At 39.0% G+C, this 22889-nt stretch overlaps 1 long non-coding RNA gene across 1 annotated transcript; it reads left to right on the top strand.

Moving 5' to 3' along the window:
* Positions 1–1262: 1262 nt before the first annotated feature.
* LOC134481470 (uncharacterized) lies at positions 1263–13959 on the top strand. The gene is made up of 2 exons (XR_010056959.1): positions 1263–2730; positions 4629–13959. It is a non-coding gene; the product is annotated as an uncharacterized LOC134481470 (long non-coding RNA).
* The last annotated feature ends 8930 nt before the right edge of the window (positions 13960–22889 follow it).

Here is a 22889-nt window from a genome sequence, read left to right on the forward strand (position 1 = left end):
CACAAGCCTTTTCTTAAACCTGTTACCAAGCCCTTTCAAATGTTCCAACAAGCTCTCTTTAAGGCTCCAGCCTTACATCTTCCCGACTTAACTCATCCTTTTCCCTCTGTGCAACTGAAAAAAGGGATTTGCCTTTGTGGTCCTAGGTCACCAACTGGGACCCTTTTTTCACCTATAGCGTCAAAAAAAAAAAAAAAAAAGATCTTAACCATCCAAGGATGGGAACCTTGTACTTGTACCTTAGCAGCAGCTGAACTCTTTACTGAGAATCAAAACAATTAAGCTTTGGGTCATCTATAACTGTCTTCTCTTCTCTTAATCTGTCACAGCTCATAACTTACAAGGGCTTACAGACTCGACCTGTCTCCAGGGTTCTTTCTCTTTAGGTAATACCAATAGAAGACTCCACAATCACCTAACAATCATGCCTGCTTCTTAATATTTCCAATCTTTTCCTTGACCAAATATTAACCATTTCCTATCTCATTCTTGCACAGAAATGTCAGAGGAACTTTTTTTTTAAATTAGGAACTTCATTTAATAAGCCTTAAAGGTATATGAAAAGCTGATTGTATATTATATTTTAATAAATACTGACTTCTGGCTTCTGAAGGAAGAGCTACATGATAAGAATAATTTAATAATTTCCTCAGAACAATCCATATGAGTACACCTCTCCATAATATAATAAAACAATAAAAACACTACCTTTAAAATTAGATGAGGAGATGTCAAATTGAAATGTAATCCAATAGTTTAATGGCATTCATGGTACTTACATTTAATATGCTTGAACAATTTTACTTACAAAAATGAGGTACTTTATAATTTTTTTCTTTATTAACTTGAGTATTTCTTATTTACATTTCGATTTTTATTCCCTTTCCCTGTTTCCGGGACAACATCCCTCTAACCCCTCCCACACCCCTTCTGTATTGGTGTTCCCCTCTCCATCCTCCCCCCATTCCCACCCTCCCCCCAACAGTCACATTCACTAGGGGTTCAGTCTTAGCAGGACCCAGGGCTTCCACTTCCACTGGTGATCTTACTAGGATATTCATTGCTACCTATGAGGTTGGAGCCCAGGGTCAGGTCATGTATAGTCTTTGGGTAGTGGCTTACTTCCTGAAGTTCTGGTTGCTTGGCATTGTTGTTCATATGGTGCCTCGAGCCCCTTCAAACTCTTCCAGTCCTATCTCTGATTCCTTCAACGGGGGTCCCGTTCTGAGTTCAGTGGTTTGCTGCTGGCATTCACCTATGTATTTGCTGTATTGTGGGTATGTCTCTCAGGAGATATCTGCATCCGGTTCCTGTAGGCCTGTACTTCTTTGCTTCATCCATCTTATCTAATTGGGTGGCTGTATGTGTATGGGCCACATGTGGGGCAGGCTCTGAATGGGTGTTCCTTCTGCCTATCTTCTAAACTTTACCTCCCTATTCCCTGACAAAGGTATTCTTGTTCCCCTTTTAAAGAAGGAGTGAAGCATTCACATTTTGGTCATCTTTCTTGAGTTTCATGTGTTCCGTGCATCAAGGGTAATTCAAGCATTTGGGCTAATAGGCACTTATCAATGAGTGCATACAATGTGTGTTTTTCTGTGATTGGGTTACCTCACTCAGGATGATATTTTCCAGTTCCATCCATTTGCCTATGAATTTCATAAAGGCATTGTTTTTGATAGCTGAGTAATATTCCATTGTGTAGATGCACCACATTTTCTGTATCCATTCCTCTGTTGAAGGGCATCTGGGTTCTTTCCAGGTTCTGGCTATTATAAATAAGGCTGCTATGAACATAGTGGATCATGTGTCTTTGTTATATGTTGGGGCATCCTTTACGTATACGCCCAAGAGAGGTATAGCTGAGTCCTCGGGTAGTTCAATGTCCAATTTTCTGAGGAACCTCCAGACTGATTTCCAGAATGGTTGTACCAGTCTGCAATCCCACCAACAATGGAGGAGTGTTCCTATTTCTGCACATCCTCGCCAGCATTTGCTGTCACCTGAGTTTTGACAACCATCCCTTTTCGCCCTTTCCTCCAAGTAGCATCGCCATGGGCGTAAGATCAGTGCAGCTACCATTAACCCAATGTAAGGCCACCACAATAGAGAACGGTGAAAACAGAACATAAAGAGTAGGGTGGCTCCCAGGACAAATACTATAGCCTCAACAAATCCTTCCCAAGGCGGTGACAATCCCAGACCAAAGTCCAAGAGAGGGCTGCCTCTTCGAACGTATCTACCTGCAGTTCTGAATCCTCCTTGTCGCCAAGGGATCTCCGAATGTGCTGACGATGGCGAGGTCTTTCCCGGGTTTTCGGCACCAGATGTCCCGCGCTTCGTCTCGCCAGCAGGAACGACGCGGCACACACAGGATCCTACTACAGAAAAGCTTTAATGCGTCTTGAGAGGGAGATCATAAGCTTACAATGCGGAGACGGAGAGTGAGGAATAACCGTCCCTTATATAGGAAACTATCCTCGCCTAGGACGTGTCACTCTCTGACTGGTCGCTGCCAATTATGCCATATGACGTACCAAAACGTATGTGTCCCTTTGAGTAGGGAAGTTACCAGGCACCTGCGTATTGCCCTTTTTACTAGGTGCGTTCTGCCGGATGCCGGTGCCATCTTGTAATGGAGTTTGTGAGGACAGCTCCTCGGACAGCTCCTCACATAAAGCCCTAGAAATCCCCTGTGATTTCATATTCCCTTCCATCCCCATTCTTCAGGTAAGGTAGAAAGAACCAACCACTCTTTAAAAAACCACTATTTTGAACCTGTCACAAGAATATCACCTCAATTGGGTAAAACTCTTATGTCTGTCTCTTTTCAGGCTACAAGATTCCCATGAAATCTCTCTTCATCTTAGCTTTTGAACTCATGCATGGATGTCTAATCCTAACTCCTGGTCTTTCACCTAAATGCTCAACCCTCCCAGACCATCTACTCACCCCATTTTTTTGCCACCTCTGCTTCTCTTATTCATCTTTACTGACCATCATCTTCCATGGCCACACCTTGTCCCCTGTCCACTGTCTGTCAATATAGGAGACTAAGTTCTTCTATTCCCTCTAGACTATTGGTCTTTACCCCTGTCTTCTAAATGGCAGGGCCCTTTCAAGAAAATTCTTGTGACCCTTACAGCTGCTAAACTCGAGGGACTCTCTCATTGGGTCTACTTACCTGACTGCAAACCTTTCATTCCTCCACATAAAAATTCTTCATACACATCAACCATAACAGGGCTGTGATCTCTTAAGCTACAGAGAGATCAGTATCACCTACCTTGTCCCCAATTCCAGCAAATGAGACTCCACTGCATTAGCTGTGCTCAACACCACTGGATTAGACTGAGCTTCTCATCCTCCCCATGCTGTTTGTTTCAATCCAGGGTAGCCCTTGCATCTGGAAATTTGAGGTTCATGAAATGCCCACTGATAATAAACAGTGTTTCCATAGAAGGTCAGGAAAATGCTCCATAGCTGAATTCCAGGAACCAATTCAAATTGCTGCCATTCCTGTATCTGTTATCCCATGTCAATATTATGATCTGTTTGCTTGCTTTCTCTTTACTGCCCAAAGTGGCCAGATGAACATGGAGGCTTCTGTATTGGTCTAGTCAGATATGAATGCTAGGATCATGAACCAATCATTTCTTCTACCAAAAACACAAGAAACTCTTTTTCTACACACAAGACCCATGGAATCCAAGGTGTGAGATAGGAGTTGTTGGTAAGCCCTTTCGTAAAAACCAAGCTGGGTCCACAGTAAGTACTATCCACGTCCAGGGAATATATGTCTCATTTGCCCAACCTCTAGGTAGTAGGAAAGTAGGAGAAGTTATCAAACACTCCTCTGAGGTCCTTGCCTCCTTAACATTCCCTGCAACCTCGATAAATGGAACTAACTTGTCATTTCTCTTTTTACCTCAGACCTTGACCTTGGAGTACCAACTCCTTAATGTCACCTGACCTGGCCACTTTAGGGATTGCTGGCTATGTGTAGCCACTAGAACTAGCTCACAATTGCCACTTACAGTCTTTCTGGTGACACAGCCAAATATTGTTACCTTACCTTTCATTACCTTCCCCAACTCTGTTGTAGGCATGACTCCATATAGTTCCTTTACCCCCCCCCCCCTTTTTTTGGTGTGGCAAAATTTTGGGGCTTGATGGCTGTCATCTTGTTAGCAGGGTCAAGGTGAGAACTTCTTTCAAGGGAATGAGAGGGAGAGTGATGGAAAAAGTACATAATACACACACACACACACACACACACACACACACACACGCACACCACAAATTATAGATGCTTCTAAAAGACTTCCATTTTTCAACCTACAAAGGCATGATTTACTATCAGATTTACTATCATTGTCTCTCATTTTCAAAAAAAAGTCTGTTATTTTAACATCTCATTCAAAATGTGTATCAGAAATTCCTGTCCTTAACTGTTTATTAGCTGTATTTTCCACTCTTTTGCAATGGTATGTCATTTGACAGTTGGTAACTGGCAGGAGTCCCCTCACATTTTCATTTAAAATTTTCCCTTCAGAGGGAAAAACTTGTACTTCATCCTTCCTGTCTTTTCTGTTGTGTATTTCATTCATCAAACTCTTTTTTTCCAGGAGCTCAAACACTTCTGGAATCCAGTTCAACATCACCATGATTAGGACCACTGACTGAAATTGATGTAAAACCTGCTGTTGCTAGAGGGATAAAAGATACATTCAGCTTTCTTCTATTCTTGCCTCTCTCTATTATAAAAGAAAGCCACTGTCTCTGCCATGTGTTCAGCTGCACACTTAGTGAAGTAGACTTAGTAAAGTCTGTAACAAGTATTAATGTAAGAGAGTAATAAATAAAATACTTTGTAAAACAGTATCCTTATGCAGAAAAAGTGAAGCTTAGAACTCAAGACTCACTTGGGGATAGACAATGTGATCCTCCAATGAACATGTCAAAAGACCAACTTGTACAACACGAGGAGGAAGAAATGTAGGAGAAAAGAACAGAGAGCAGAAGCATCTGTTTTGTAGAGAAGGGGACAGGTATGCCAGTGATTACCTAAAGCCAACAGTTCCCTTCACTACAGCCTTTGTAGGAAAAATGAAAGTCACAGGTGCCTGGTGTTTTTGATGACTTATGAAATCTGGAGGAGAATATTGAGAAATATTCTGACAAACAGTTTGACCTACAAAAAAGCTTCATGGCTGCATTAGTCACTTGCTTCCACTACAAGTCACTTGACAAATTCTGCTAAAAGAGGAAGGTTTGTTTTGGCTAAGTTTGGGGGAACAATCCATCATAGCAGGGGAGGTACAGTGACAGGTTGAGGCAGCAGGTCATAACAGCATCTGTGGTCTAGAATCTGAGAAATGGATGCTACTGAGCAGCTCCTTCCTTCTTTTCATTCTCTTTGGGACTTGCTCTGTGGACAGGTACTACTCTTATCTAAGATATATTCCTCAATTAACTCAATCTAGAAACTTCTTCAAAGACATGCTCATAGGTTTGTTTCTTACACGAGTTTAGATGCTACCTTATTAAAAGTCATTAATTACCATTAGAGTGATCAAATATTATTTGTGAATTTGTATCCTACTTTCAATGACTTAATGAAATAATGAATATATACTTGTAACACACACACACACACACACACACACACACACACACACACACACACACCAGCTGAAGACAGCAAGTTTTTTCATGGAAATTCAATGAATGTTCTTTACCTTGGAATTCATCATCTAAGAAGACTCACAGCTCACAAGTTGTAAATTTCAATTGTAGCCGATTTATTGGAGCACCAGAAACCAGGTATATGACCTGGGCAAAGAGATCTTACAAAAGACTGATGTGGGATACAGGCTCTCAAGATGATTCTGAAATTATAATTTTACTCGGACTGAATATTTTCACTAAATCAGGCAATATGTTTTCCTCATCTTTATGAAATTGCAGCATATTTTAAAGGTTCTAAATTAGAACTAGGATCAGATTAAGGACAGTTTCAGGATTTCTTAATTAAGTGTAAATAAAAATGTAAATTCAATAAAATTGAATAAATTTTAAGAAGTCAGTTTATAGTTTTAGTAACCATATTTCAAGTTTATAATTATCATTCATAACAGCACTCACTTCAGCACAATGCAGAACAATCCCCTTGTCATAGAACATTCCAATGAGTAGTGTAGTCTATATCCCTATACTTAATTCTTTAAACAAATACTGTATTGCAACCCTCCCAAATAGATGTGAACTTTTTCAATTATTTTCTCAACTGCTGTGATAATAACAAATAACAAACAAACAAAACTGATGAAAACTGTTTAAAAAATAAAGGTTAATCTGGTTTAAGAGGATGAATTCTTTCATTTAAAGGAAAAACTGATAGTGGGCAGGGACTGCCAGTCAGCAGTACCTGTAGACAAACTGGACACATTGCAACCATAGGAGAGATAAAGTGAACAGGAAGTAGACTTGGCTGTCCATCATCATGGTCCATTCCCAGTGATCCACTCCCTCCAGCTAATCATTACCACCTTAAAAAAATCACACCAGTTTGTAAACAGGTGGGGGTACCCAGTGTTCAAAAATATTAACTTGTGTAGAACAGTTTCCATTCAAAGGATAAGGAGAGACATTTTGTTTTTCTTTGCTTCTAGGAGTATAGGAACAAAAATGTGTGCAACTAATCCTGTCCTACGGTCTCCTGTTAAATGATTTTACCTGAGAATAGGCTGTCATTATTCCAAACATCCATTATGAGCAAAGTTTTTGTTTATATCCTCTGTCCAAATATCTCTAGACACATTCTATTCCTTATTCATGTCTTGGTTTATCAGTCTTTTAGTGTGGCCTATTGTTATTTGGCACCAGCATTATTCCATGAGCATTGTAGCTTTGCATAGGTGTTACACTGTATCTCCTAGATGGTTCACCATGATCTTCATTGTGCAGCTTAATTTTCAAGCAGAAACAGTGTTGTAGAAGTTTCAAAAGTTCTCAAGAGCCTGTTTAATGTCTAATGAAAAACTTTCTCTCTATTTAACTTGAAAAAGTCATGTAACACCTGTCAATGTCAGATTCCTTCCTTGTAAAAAGAGAAGAGTTTATGTGTGCATTCTAATATAGCACTTCAAAAGCATGAACCACATAATTAGTAGAGAATAGGAGCTAGCATGGGACCTCTCCTATCATTTTATTTTACTAAACTGTTCCTACTTTGACTCAATTACCGGGGAGAGGAGGTAACACTTTAAAGGAGAAAAAAAGCACCGTTCTCTTACATTCTTTTATCATTTTTCATTCACTTTAATGACATTCTAGGGATTAGGGATGTTCAATTTTTAGTTAATTGCTTGAAATGCAACTACAAGGAACTGGATTTGGATCCTCAGAATCCATGTAAAAGCTGGACTTGTTAACATTCTTCTATAACCTTATCACTGAGGAAGAGGCACTAGGATCCTTGGGGCTTCCTAGGCAGACAGTGTAGCCAAATGAGTAAGCAATAAATAATTGTAATAGGAGACACTCTCTCAAAAGTGTAAGGGATGGAAACAACTGAGAGAAAAATTGTCATTGGCCTTGGTCATATGCAAAGATGCACATACATGTACATGCACACCTGCATGCACACACCAACACACACAAACCAGATGCTAGACCATATTTGTCAGAAGTTAGAGGCAGCTTTTCAAGCCAGAAAATAATGGAGTCTGACATAGTGAATTTATTAATTATCAAACTAACTAACAAATAAGTAAATAGCTGAATTATTTTTAAGTCATTACCAGGTACTTTCAATAAAGATGAGGAAAAAGTATATGCAATTCTCTTGCTTTCTGGGATATATATTCTTCAGTAATTTCATTTTCAGACAAGAGCTAACATGGACACAAAATGGTTAGCACCCTTCAGGGTCACTGCTTGTGCCATTCCTCCATGCAAGCAAAGCAAACTTCACAGCTGCCAAACTGCCAGTCGGGGTGCCTGAATTCCTATGGTACTCTCTCCATGTCTCATTTTTAGAAGAACAAACATATCCTTCACATTTACTACAGACACTTTCTTTGTTTCTTTTTTCTCCTGAGCTTTCTTCTCTCTGCACTCATCTTCCTTGTCTGTATTCCCCATACATTTTTCTTAAAGTACAAGATTACAATAAGGATATGGTACTAATTTGCTTCTCTCTACTGTATTAATTTTAGACTATATTGCTCAGATGCATTGTTACAGTTTGCTTGTATAATTTTATGTTCACCTTGGTAAACAAAAATATTCTCTCTAGCTAGTAGTTACTGAAGGAACATTTAATACTCTGTGAATAGTAACAGCAGGGACTTGTGGTGCTTTTATTAGGTATTCTTGGTTTTCACAAAGAGCAAAATCTGCCATTAACCACGTGGGAAATTTTCAAGATGAGAAAGAGGTGAAGATTGCCTGGAATATGTAATACAGAAAAGTGTATCACAGACTGTGAGAAAATACCACTCTCCTTAAGTTTCAAATCCTGTGTTTCTGAAAATTATTTGCTACCACCAAAAACATCAGTAGTTTATGTTTTCTGTCTTTCCTACATGTTCAAATCTCTGCCAACTGGTTCTCATCCTTCCCCCAGTTTGAAGGGTTTTAGGGGGACACAATTTTTTCTAAGTTTATTCCTAATCTTGAATAATACTAAGTCTAGCACCAAAGGATACCATTTACTTGTGTAAGTTTTATGTGTGTCTCATCTTTAACAACTGAAAGCAAATGCTGTTAAAGTCAAAAGAATTCAAATTGTGACTTATGGCAAAGTGCCTGCTCTCAGAAGAATGCAATATTTGACATCAAGGACTTTTTCCAAGAATGCAGCTTATAAGTAATTATTACAGGTGGACAGTAATGGATACCCAATCAAACACTGTAAGAGCTGTGTGCATTATGAGATGGGATTTAGGGATAAATGGAATGTGAGTACACTTTTACTTCTTTTTGAGAGTATGGAGATAGCTTTGAGAGCCTCACATGTGCTAGGAAAGCATTCTACTATAGCCAAACTGGTAAGCTCAGGTTCAGTGAGAAATCCTGCTCAAATAACAAAGTGGAAAGTGACTGAGGAAGAAAGTAGGTGTGAGCCACAGCACATGAGAACACACATGTACCTGTGCATCAACTGACATATGAGCACACATTACATAGATACCACGAAACATAATTTAAACCAGCCAACTCTGTTTGCATTACAGTCCCAAATGTACATTTAAGAAAGTAGGGACATGGTTGGGGACGAATTGTGTCTAAGAGAACCACTTTGTACTACTTTATTTCTCCCTCTAAATCCTGTGTTCACAATTTAATACCACATCATTTAGAAATTTAATTCAATAAATTCACTAAGACTAGAGAAAGCATGGTTTTGTGGATTTGAGATTTGAGTACGTGTGTGTGTGTGTGTGTGTGTGTGTGTGTGTGTGTGTGTGTGTGTGTGTATGAATGACTGTACACATGTCTATTAGACATTGGAGAAAAAGCTTGATTGTCAATTCTCAGATTGTAATTACACCTTACTTTTTGATACGATGTCTTTCAGTTTTACTCATAACAGCCATTTGGCTAGGCTGCTTGGCAAATAAGCCACAGAAATCCACCAGTCTTGACCTCCCCTGAGCTGTAATCTCAAGCCTGCTATCACACATGTCTCTAAGAGGATTTTGAACCTCAAACTCAGGCATCATGCTTGTACTTGCAAACATCTTGGTCACGGAGGTATTCCTTATTTCTTTTTCATTGAAATGTTAATGCTTGTAGCATCTTATGCTAGAAGTCTCTTCTTTTGTATCATCATTTAATTGTGTTGAGTTCATATTAGAGGAAAATATACGATGGACTCTGATTCTAGCTCTGGACACTTCTCATAACACTCTGAACAATTCTCTTCTATGGTTTTGAGATGCTCAAGATGTTGGAGACTTATTTAACATCACTGAAAACATCAGTAATATCTGCTACATTTCTTACTACTTGCTTATTTACTACACTGCCAAATGGTTCTCATCCTCCCTCGGACAATATGAAAGTCTTCATCCACACTCCAGAGTTATGGAGCTAGCATGAGCAAGCCTGGTCACTGGAGTTCCAGTTACAATTGTCATAATATGTATTATTTCTGTTACTTTCATACACTTGGGACTCACCAAATTGCCATCTGAAATATTGAACCTCCGTGCTGGTATGATCTTTAAACACTTGGGCATGTTTATTTTTCATGTTCGGTAAATATAGACATAAAGGATGTGAGAGCAGAGAATAATTATTACAAGGCTTTGAGCATTGCATCCAGTAAAGAGTTTGGAGACAAGACCAAAAAAGAACTAGGGAGTGCTAAAGCACACATAGGAGCTCTGTGTATACTCAGATTTTGAGAAAACACTATAGTAATAATTTGTCTCACTGCAGTGACCTAATGTCTGCCAAAAGCAACTTAAGAATGAAAGGGTATATTTTGGCTTATGCTTGAAGGTACAAATAACTATAATAGGGAAGTCAATGGCAGCAGGTACATAAGATATCTGGTAAGATTTAATGTGAAGTCAGGAGACAGAAATGGATTAAACTTGTGTTCTAATCTCTAACTCTTTGTTCAGTCAGTCCATGACAGTAGCCCATGGGACAATGCTACTTATATTCAGAATGAGTCCTCTCACCTCAATTAGCTCAATTTTGAAATTCCAATGGCTTATCTTTTAGGTAATTTAGATTTTATCAAATTTACAGTAATTAGAAAACAAAGGAAATGTATTTTTAATTAAAATGCTCATTAGACATTTACCAAGAAAAGAGAATAGAACTTTGCACTCAAGCCCCGTAAGATGGTAAAACCATGCCAGGAAGCTTGGTAAGGTAGAGTGGGTCTGAGGCCCACAAAACTCGATGGACAACCCTCTTAGATTTAGGGGACTCCTGACTCCCTGTCAGATTCCTGGTCTGGAACATACACCACAGCCCCTCATAAAGAAACGTAGCCTGTGGTCAAGTAGGCCCAGAACAGAGTTCTCCAAGCTAATGATGTACATAGAGGCCCTGAGGCCCTAGATAAGCTTGCCTTCCCTGATATTCCTCCCTGCAAAAGGTAAACAATCTCAAGCCCACTCTTCCAGGTTCAGTATGGATCTATTTTCTACCATGAATATTCAGTAAACACTTTAGAGACATGGACTGTGTCTTTCACCTGCGACTAGCATTGGGAACATTGAAAAGGTATTCACTTATAGTGATACATCTAAATCTCCCATAGAAATCTTATGTGCACTCCCAGACAATGACAAGATAAGATTACCACTGAGCTAAGCTGGAGCTCCCTTGTTACCTGTCCCAGGCTAGACACATTCTCTCGACAGACAACATCTAAGCAGAATACAGCACTGAGCCTCTCCCCAAACTGTATACATAATCTCTCAGAAGTTCATGGATAGTGAATGACAGTGACTTTTAAACAACTGTTTCTACAGTTCTAAATACGATATCCTATCTGCTCTTCATGACATCAGTATATACCAGCTTTCCTTCTCAAACAAAAACATTAATCACCTGTCCCAAAGGTACATTGGGTTTCCTTTGTAGATAAAACTTTCAAAGAGAGTCATCTCGATACACATGTCAGGATTTTTAAAGCCTGGAATCCTGCTATCTGTTGAGCTCAATCTATTGTTGTCTCCTTCGCTTTGACCCTGGAGAACTTTTTATCTTTTGCTCCCAATCATTCCTTGACAAAACTGTAAAAGACTTAAGGGAGTAATGTCATCTACATTTCTCACTTAACCATCATATAATAAGATATATATTTTATCTCTCTGGAAACTAACAGCTATCTAGATAAAAGGCAAAATGACAGGTTTAATGCAAGCATAGGCCAAAATGTAAATAGTACTGGCTCTATCCATCATCTCTAAATATTGAGTTTCATTCTGTTGTAAGGGAAGTTTATATATGTTACCGCCAGTTTTCCTATCTCACATATAGAGAGATGAGTACTCTGAACATCCACTCTACATCTTACTTGCCAAACTATGAACCATAGAACAAGTGCTTGTGATAATTCAGTGGATCATACCTATGTCATTATCTTAAGTATTAGTGTCAGATTGGCAGTGAGGGAGACTTCTCAACACAGCCTTATGGGAAAACCTCATTGTGGTTGGCTGTTTATATTTTATGTGAATCAAATGACACACACGTTTTTCTTACTCATGTTTGTCATGAATAGTGCTAAATATATGACATGTAGGAAATAAAGGAGGAAGGGTTGTTTCTAGATTATTGTTCTAGACCTACTATTGGCAGTGTCGGCAAAAGCATGGAGAATGGAGCAGGAAGCAGGTGATGATATTATTTCCATAGTAGAAAGGCAGAGTGCCAGAAGAAGTAGTCTCTGCTATCAAACATCAAGACCCACCCCTACTGATCATCTTTCTTCAGTGAGGCTCTATCTCCTAATGGCTCCCACTATATTCCCAAACAGGATCTCCAGCTGGTATCTAAGTTTTCAAAAACATATGCCAGTGGAGGACATTTACATTTAAACCATAACAGTGACCTTCCTTCTGCTCAAAACCTTAGAGACACTCAATCTATGTCCCCTCTAAAAACAAATGACAAGAAAGAGAAGAGGCTGATAAGAAACCATAGATGTTCTCCTTCCATGATACTCACAGGAGTAAAATCCTTTGCCCACTCCAAGGAGTTCCAGATGTACAGGCCATACTAAAGTAGCTCAGGCTCTACCTCTTCAGAGCAGTCATTCAAGGTTAAATATGATGTTTCCATACTAAGCCAATACTTCTACTGAAAATCTTAGAGCCCAGTGTTTTCTGAGTCTCAGTATGTTCTTTATAAGGTTTTGACAAAAATCAACATAGACACTAACCCTACTGTTCTTGTTGTATGTGCATGTGGCTGAAGATATATGTGCACATGTGTACTGTGCAGGTGGAGGACTGAGATCAGTGATACAGGAATTTCTCTAGCATTCTAGATAACATTTTTTATTTTGAAGCAAGTTTCGTCACTAAATCTGCAACCTGCTTATTTATGAAGTCTCATTTTCCAGAGAACTCCCAGGAGTTACCTGTCTCTGACTCCCATCTTGGGCTTGTAAGTGTACCATTCTCCAAGACTTTTATGTGCATGCTGAAGTTTTCAAACCCAGTCCTCATCTTTGGCAGAAATCACAACAAGGTCTATGTTCCTTATTCTCCCTAAACTCAGCACACTCCTCAGTGTCCTTCGCCTCCCTTGATGCCCCCTATTCTTATCAGGTCTGGCCACCAAACCTTTTGTCTTCTTTTGGATTTTAGCAACAGAAACTGCCCAGTCCTATGGACTGAGAAATGGGAAAACATTGAGATTGAATCTAGCACCTGTGATCACTAAGCATATGACCTTATACTAGTAGGTGGTAAACTTTCAGGGCATCTGCCTGTTTTGTTTTATTAAAAAGAGAGCTAGGATATGTGCGATAAAGCACAGCATGGTATGGTGAGGTGGAAGTGATACCTCAGTGGACCCTGTGGAAGCATCCCCTTCTCCTGATGAGGCCACCCATATGATGAGTACAGTGAAGAATATGGTTTACTTAGGGCATACAGAAAGGAGTTGAGAAGGGAGTAGAGGGAGAGAAAGGGAGAGAGAGAGAGAGAGAGAGAGAGAGAGAGAGAGAGAGAGAGAGAGAGAGAGGAATAAGAAGAAGAAAAGGAGAGAAGAAAAGAAGAGAAGGGAAGGAAAGAGTATCAAAGAGAGAAAAGACAGAGGGAGTGAGAGAGAGGAGGGGACAAACCACCCCTTATATTGTTAGCTTGGCTTACCTGGCTGTTGACAACTAACTGTTGGGTGGAGCCTAAAAGAAATGCCAACATTTCTCAGCTTTGATCTAATTTAAAAAAAAAAAAAACAAAAACAAAAAAACAAGGAAAAACAGAGGTGATAGTGAAACAAGAATAGGGGCATCCTGATTTTTATTTACTTTTTGCTGACTTTGGAGCATCACATATCTGGAAAATCAAAGAAAATGGAGATGAAAGTGTTGGTCCAGCCTTAAGAGAATTGCATGTTTCCTTGCTATCCAGGGTCTCTGCAGCCATCTAAGGGCAAGAAGGAGCAGGTCCAGCAGAAGTGTCTGTTTCTGTGAGAGCAGAGTGGAACATCTGTGTGTAGTCTTTTTGGAGCTGTCCTGGATTTGGATTTTAAGTAAATTTCTGGACTTGATAAAATGCTGAAACACACACACACACACACACACACACACACACACACACACACACAGAGACATCTCTCTCTCTAATATATATATATATTATATATATATATGTATATATATACACACACACACATTGTAGAGAGAATAAAGTTAAGTTCATTTGGGGGACTTTTTTTTCTTATATGTATATTTGAAACCCTTAGGTCTTGGTGGTTAGGGTGAGGGGAGTCTCAATCCCCAGGATCTGGAGAGGAATTCCACACTTTGGAATAGGTAGCAAATGGGAACTTAGACTGTTGATTTTTAGGTGTACTTATCTAGATGGATTTGGTCTAGGACAGGTAGATTTGGGTGGGTTTTTTGGAACTTAAAATTTATAAAAGAAATAAAGTTGTTAAAAGTTGTTAACAGTCTTTAAGGTGAGCTTAGGGAAGACAAAAACCTTTCATGGAGCAGGAGAAAGAAGACTTTCTTTTCTCTCTCTAGGTATATATATATATATAATTTAGGATAATGAGAAACATTTTGAAGTATATATTTAAAAGAGAATTAAAGGACACTCAAAACCTTGACCTTCTGAATATGATAATTGATCATCTACATTTGTCATGAGAAACACCTTTTGATAAGAGATATGATAGTCTTAACTAGTCAACAAATTGACTAATGAGTCAATAAGATGGTGGATTACCTTTAGATAAGAAGGTAGGTCTGTTTTCTAGTTCTCAAGTTAGAGTTAACTTAGCTGTTAATGTAGTCAGAAATGTGAGAAGAATAAATTATAATCTAGGTATCATATACTAATTAAAGAGACAGAGTTTGGTTAATAGTCTACTATCAAAATAGTTCCCAGGGCCTTCTGGTCTCAAAACATGGGCACAATCACTCTGGCCATCAGAACCAAAAGATGAAAAGCTTTTTCCTATGCAGTAGGAACATGGGAGAAATGGCTCATTTTGTCTTAGGCAAATATGAGACATTTAACTCTTTGGGTTTCTTCTGTTTGTCCACACTATAGGTTGAGACCTAAAAGCATACAAGTCAATGAAGTAGTGCTTCTCAGTGGTTAACATACCTCAATCCAGGCAGTCTTGTCACTGTGGGGGATGGGGGGGGCACGACTGTTAGGCTTTGGGAGTCTCTGTCATAATAAGTTTAAACATTTAACTTTACATTTAGCAGATTTCTGACAAGAATAAGAGCTAGTTTCTATTGTATATATAACTTTTCATAGTTTTAAATCTTTAAATTTATATAAAATTATTGTTTACCAATGCAAGATAGAAATTATATGAAATTTTTTCTTAATTGAAGTGTCTTCGGAGACATTAAGTTAAGCCATATAAGTTTAAACTGTAAACTTGATGATGTAACCTGTATCTCTAAAGGTATAAACACTATTTGTAATAGTCATTCATGGTCGCCTTCCAGTCACTCACCACAAGGGACTGATTGAAGGTTGACCCTGAAGCACTGCAAAATAAACTTCTTGCATTTTCATCGATCTGCATGCTACTGCCTCACTTGGGAGGTCTCCTGGTAGTTAACACACTTTGAGTCTTACAGTATCCGTAAAGATATACCCTTCTGGATGAATGTAGAAATTATTAATTACTCCTACCTGTGTACCTGAGGAAAAGTTAATAATGAAAATAGACAGCCAAGCTAGATAATCAGGTCATCACATGATAAACCTCCAGACAGTGTCTGAGAAGAAACAAGGAGAAGAGTTCATGTAGGCCTAGGATTTCACAAGAGAGGAACTGCCTCAGAAGAGAGAGGAAAAAGATCTCATCCAAGGAGAAACTTGCTAGAATAAGGAGTCAGCAAGAAATCCAGTCAAACTATGAATGCGTCTATTCCCAAGGAAACCAAAGGGTGTCTGGGAGCTCCACAGTCCTCCCTTGGTACCAGGAGATGTTTATACTGACCATTGTGTGTGTGTGTGTGTGTGTGGGTTGCTTACCAATTTTCCAGTATTTGAATGGAAAGGTTTAGGGAGCAATCTGATGGCTGTAAAGACCCTGTGGCAGTGGAAAATGTGAACCTGTGAGTTTCTAAATCCCAGTCATGATAACAACATTGTGTTTTATAAAAAAAGTGAGCCAGTATATGTTTGATAGTGTGCTTGGTATGGTGAGATGGGACAGGTGCTTCACCCCCTTTCCCTTGAAGTAACGTGATGGGTATAGTGTAGTATAGAGTTTATTTAGGGCATGGGAAGGGGAGTTAAATAACAAAGAGAGGGGGTCAGTCATGCCAAGAACACATGGAGAGGGGAGATGGGGGAAGGGGAGAAAAAGAAAATGGGTCCGGGAGAGAATTGTGTGAAAGAGAAAAGGGACAGAAAATGTAAGAGAACAAGGAGGAGCCAAATCGCTCCTTCTATAGTAAGCCAGACTGTTGTCAGGTTGGACAGAGCATAGAAGGAATGCCAACAGTGACAACTCCAGAGGTCTCATATATAAGAGTTCTTTAGAATCTCCAGGAAAACATCCTAATACCTAGGCCTGTCCCTTCCCTTCTTATAGGATAGCACTTAGATGTTTTATTTATTGTTAACTCATTTAAATTTAACATCGTTTTTAAATTATATCCATGTATTTCTGTATGACTATATTCATGGGAGGCCACAAGAGGAAATCAGATCTACTGAGTCTAGAGTTATATGTGATTACAATCTACCAATGTGGATACTGTGAATCACTGATCCCCTCAAAGAGCAGCAATTACTCTTAACTGGTATATCATCTCACATCACTAGAAATTACATTTTTTATCAGCTTGCATTAGTATGTTGTATATTGGCCACACTTGAAAAACCACTTGAGCTTCATAGGATTATGGAGATGGTTAAAGTGATACTTAGAATGCTTAAAACACAATCCACAGACCATATGAAGCTCAAGAAGAAGGAAAATCCAAGTGTGGACACTTCAGTCCTTCTTAAAAGGGGAAAAATATTCATAGGAAGAGATATGGAGAAAAAGTTTGGAGCAGAAACTGAGGAATGGCTAATCAGAGAGTGAATATGGAGATCCAGCCTACATACATACAGCCACCAAATACAGACAATATTGCTGATGCCAAGAAGTGCATGCTGACAGGAGCCTGATATAGCTGTCTCCTGAGAGGCTCTGTCAGTGCATGACAAATACAGAGGTGAATGCTAGCAGTAAAACATTGAACTGAGAACTGGGTCCCCATTGGAGGAGTTAGAGAAAGGTTTGAAGGAGCTGAGCTGAAGGGGCTTGCCATCCCATAAGAACAACAATATCCACCAACCAGAGCTCCCTGGGACTAAACCACTACCAAAAGAGTACACATGGACAGACCCATGGCTCCAGCTTCATATGCAGCAGAGGATGGCATTGTTGACCACCAATGGGAGGAGAAGCCCTTGATACTGCCAAGGCTGGAATCCCCAGTATAGGGGAATATCAGGGTGGGATGGTGAGAAGGGGAGTGTTTGGAGAGGGGGAACACCCATATAGACAAAGGGGAGGGAAATGGAATTGGGGGTTTATGAATGAGAAACCAAGAAAGGGGATAACATTTGAAATGTAGATAAAACGAGAGAGAGAGAGAGAGAGAGAGAGAGAGAGAAGAGAGAGAGAGAGAGAGAGAGAGAGAGAGAGAGAGAGAGAGAGAGAGAGAGAGAGAGAGAGAGAATGTTCCTTTTTGGTTGGGGGTGGTGGAGCAAGGGCAGCAGAACTACTAAATAAAACACTGTTTTTCCTTTTCCTCCTTGAAACAGAACAAAATATGATAAATTAAAAAAGCAGCAGAGATGATCCTGTTTTAATTTTGTCCCATTTCACTCATGAAAAGAAAACACCATATTGCAACATTTATCACTTAGGGAGAAATATTCAGATTGTGTGGGCATTGCCCTTACCATCACTTTCCTGGCAACTGATTTAAAGGCTTTAAGTTTTAGAGAAGAGGCAGACATATGTCTGTCACCAGCAATGCAATCATTTTATATCACCCACTGTTTTTAACACCCTCCCACACATGAGGTGGGATGTATCAGGACTCTTTGTGGAAGTTAGCCAATACAATGTTTTCCTATTTTCTCTGTTTGCAGCTCCTATGCGCAAGCTGAGAAGCTTAGAATCCTGAATGGAGTGTGAGATTCATAGCAGAAAATGTGCTTGGAGTAAACGACCCAGATATCGAGGGAAGAATTTGTGTTTATGACATATTTGGCAGCTGGAAACTGAATGCACTGTTTTGTTTGTGATCCATCCAATGGAAAACACACATGGTTTGCATTTTCAAAAGGTTTACAAGGAAATGTTCTTAGGATATATTTGCAAAGCCCAGGGGGAATAAGCCCTGATTCCATACTTGATTTTGCAGCTCCTACATAATGTTCACTTCTGTATGTTTATGACTGGGACTGGATAGTATCTAAGGACCTCTCTCAAGTTTATTGCTATATGAGGATAATCCACAAGGAATGGGACCTGTGGTATACAAAATTGACTGACATGGCAGAAAGCTGCACAGAAATCAAAGTCTATTAGACCTGATAAAAGGTTATCAGCAACATTTTGTATGGGGTGGGTAGGTGATAAGTGCATGCATGCACATGCCAAGTGAGACGGTGTCAGTTATTCTCCTCGATCATTCTCCATCTTGTTTCTTTGGGGCATGTTATTTTTCCTCTCCATGGAGGTAATCATGGTTTTTGTTGTTGTTGTTGTTGTTGTTGTTGTTGTTGTTGTTGTTGTTGTTGTTGCTGTTGTTGTTCTTGCTTCTGCTGCTGCTGCTGCTGCTACTGCTGCTGCTGCTACTGCTATTGTTGTTCTAACTAGGCTAGCAGCTGTAAAACTTCCATCTCTTGCTCCCAGAACACTAGAGTTACAGGTGGTCATGTGTTACCATACTTAGTTTATTTCATGTGTACTGCTTCTGAACTCAGAACCTCATGCTTGTGAAGCAAGTGCTCTTAGCAAGTGAGATGTAACTTCAGTCATAAATGATGTTTCAAGGGCAGACTTTAAACAGCTCAAAAGAAGCCATACCTACCAGTTTGCAGACATCATACCAATGGGCCCATTAGAGCCCACAGAGAAGCTACTTAAGATTTTAGAAACATTGTTCCTTTTTTTGAAAACTGCCATGACCTTCCCTCCCAAATGACCAGCACTATGACATTTAAATATGTAAGAGACATAGTTGGAAAAACAAAGCACAACGAAAGTCTAGGATATGTAGGTAGGCCCAATATTACTGTGAAGAAGAAAAAACTGCCTATAAAGCAAGGATATAGGTATTAGTATTTGCTGTTCAAGAAGAGACACGGGCCTCCAACTCCGCTGTCCCTAGCAGGCAGGTTCTTACCAACTGGGTAATAAATTCACACTGATTAACACAAGAAAAATGGAACAATGCAGGAGTTTCTTCTGAACTGGAGCTCCCAGTTGCATATGAATAGGGAGCCCCAGAGGCCTGTTGTGTCTGCTTTCCCCAAGCACTGAGGCTTTTCTCTCTCTACCTTATCCCTGACCAATTGCCCTTTTATTTTAGGTAACTATTCTCATATTTTCTCTTCTCCCATCTACTGCTGCTACTAATTTACATGTAAACACACATTCACTATGACGTTTATATCATTAAATTTTTTGAAAGAAAACAAACAAACATAAAAAACCAAAAAAACAAAACAAACAAAAAAAAAAACCTCAGGAAAAGCCTACCTTTGTAATCCCTGGCCCTGGCTCCCAGATTTCAAACAAATGTAAATTAGATCATTGTGGGCCCAAACTGAGCATTGGACAAGATTGGATTTTTGTTAGGGAAAGTCACTGTAATTCAAGTGAAACATGATTAACACTCTAAAAGAATCACATCTCTCATTATACAATTAAACAAAACAGACTTGTATTATTATAATTACTCAAGACTACAATTACCGGAAACTAATGGTGCAGAGTAGATGCCAGTGACTTTCATGTAATTAAAAATAATGACAGCTTTCTTGATTGTATATTAAGATAAGAAATATATCCCAATTGACAAAAGTCCGTGTATTGATCTGTAATATATAGAATACTGCACCAGATGATGATTTTGGCTATATCCCTATTGCCAGGAATATAGACTCCGAATGGGATCCATTTCCTGTAATAGCTTTGATTTGGAGAGCTCTAAATTAGCACTTTTTAATGAAGCACACATTTTATTACTTACTTTCCCATCTGGTCAAATGGTAAAAAGGCACAAGGATCAGAAGTCTGCATTAAGTGCTGGTAATGCCATGTGTAGTGTTATAATTACAAATGTGTGTTAAGTCATTTCCAGAATTAACTGAGACCATGCTCTGCATGGCTGATTTCCCATGCTGCCCAGGAAAAACATTGGATGCTTTTCATCATTTCTTCCCTGGGCTGGGAAACTCAACACTAGAACTCCTTTAACTGTGTCTACATTTTTCTTTAAATCATGTTCCTAGCCAAAACTTATGTTGTTTCTTCTCAGTTTTCACGTAGAGCATGAAACCAAAATTTGCTAGCAAAATGGCCCTCTTTGTGATTATCCCAGGTCCACATCCCTAGCTGTGTGGGAAAAAAAGCCATGTCCATTCCCTGCATGCCCCATGAGCTGGACAAGAGCAAATCAGCTGAACTATAGCATATCAACTGAATCTAAGACATCGTGAGTTACAGCAAATTCATCAGTTGCTTGCTTCTCAGGAAAGAAATAATTCCAAGAAAACTATAAAATGCTGTTAGTTATAAAGTATACACAGCGCTAGAGATTTAAAATGCAAAGGCAAAACATTTTGACTTAGCAACACTTACAAGTCATCTTCTATTTCCTTATCATCTTGTGGCACTATCTCCTACCAGCTTCTGTCTACTCTCAACTTGGCTAAGCATGATTTTGCCTCATCCTTTAAGATGTAATTCAATCAACTATCCAAACTTCCTGTATCTCATTACTCACTCTCACAGTGAAATGAATTTACCTACTGGTATCACACGTTTTTATTGGCAACATATGTTTCACAAATCACAAAACATATGTTTTACTGGTAACAAATATTTCAGTTTATAGCAATGGCTAATTTATGTAATAAGAACCACTAAGCCAAACTTGACAAATCCTATTTACCCATAGGTGCATTGATATTTTCAGAAGATAAGTAGAATTAGAGAATGCATCAGGCTGCTGGTATAGAAGGAACATAGCAAAATTCTGCTGAAATTCAGCATACATTTTCTTTTGTTCTCTTTCTTTAAATTAGAAACATCTATCATAAAAGAAGCCAAAGACCAATGGATATGCAGCTAAAGACAGAGTTTCATACTAGATCTTTGGGTTGTAGAATATAAGTACTGGTCCTCACTAGCTTTCTGTGTGGTTTCTTTAGAATTAAAGAAAAAGTGGGTGAAGTTAGTAGGATTTAATATCAGCCATCCACAATTGAAGCTATTCAAGTTGAGCACACCTAAACCCTAAGCTGTAGATTTCCTGAAGTTTTTGACATTAAAGTAAGGACACCCACAGGAGATAATAAATGAAGCAGGATTGGGAAAACAACTTCTCTGTCTTTTATGCGTTTTTCTTAACTTCAAAATAATCAAATGTTTTTGCATAAAATTTTAATCCTTTCACAAATTTCTTTTTGGATTTAATTTACATATCCCATTTACTGCAAGTGAACTCTAAGATAGACTCAGCTAATATAAACCATTTTCTCTGGGCCTGAAATCCTTTCAAAAACATTATCCATTAGGTGAGTTAATTATGTCTAGTGTGGTAAATGTCTACAGGTTAGAATTTTGCTTACAGAAACTCCTATTCAGAACAATTAGAGTGGAAGGTGTGGGGAACAGAGGAGACAAGACAATAATTACCTGCCTTTGGTGCTACACAGATCATGGTGTAAATCACTAAAATTACCAAGTGGTCCTTGCTGAACTGAACTGAGATCCTTGGGCTGGTTATCAATAAAGATGAGCCCAATGCAGTCTTGGAAAGCCTTAATGGGATATAAGCATTGGGAATCGGTGAGATTGTCAGGGTACCCTGTGGGACAGAGAAAATAGATGAAGAACACTGAAATTATCTGTTATTATTGTGGTAAGCTATTGATGGAAGACCCTGATGTCTAATTATTTGGGCACTTATTTATTCATAAGAGGGAATACTTTTGTTGTAAATCCTACCTCAGGAAGAAGTACAAAAATAAAGCAAAATGGGGATTCTCAGTCACCATAAGGGAAAAAAAATACCAAAGCGATTGGTATGATATTTTCCTTAATCCCTACCATGTATGTGTGTGAGCCTGTGTATGTGTGCACGCATATGCATGCCTGTGTTGTCTACCCCTGAAGATGCAGTGTATCATGTGGGTACATGTGGATGCCAGAGGTTGACATCAGATTGTCTTTCTTCGCCATTTCCCATTTTAATCTTTGAGAAAAGGTCTCTTTTTGGTCTAGGGCTTCACCAACTTACCTAGACTGGCTGGTCATGAGGACCAGGGCTCTGCCTTCACTTTTCACTTTATTTTGTGTGACATTGCCTTCTCAAAGATCTGGGAGCTGAGTGACATGGATAGGCTGGATTGTCAGCTAAGCTCGTGAGCTTTTTTTTTATCTTAGCTTCACCAGCACTGAAACTC

Source organism: Rattus norvegicus, chromosome 13 (genome assembly GCF_036323735.1).
Source record: "Rattus norvegicus strain BN/NHsdMcwi chromosome 13, GRCr8, whole genome shotgun sequence".
Taxonomy (NCBI): domain Eukaryota; kingdom Metazoa; phylum Chordata; class Mammalia; order Rodentia; family Muridae; genus Rattus; species Rattus norvegicus.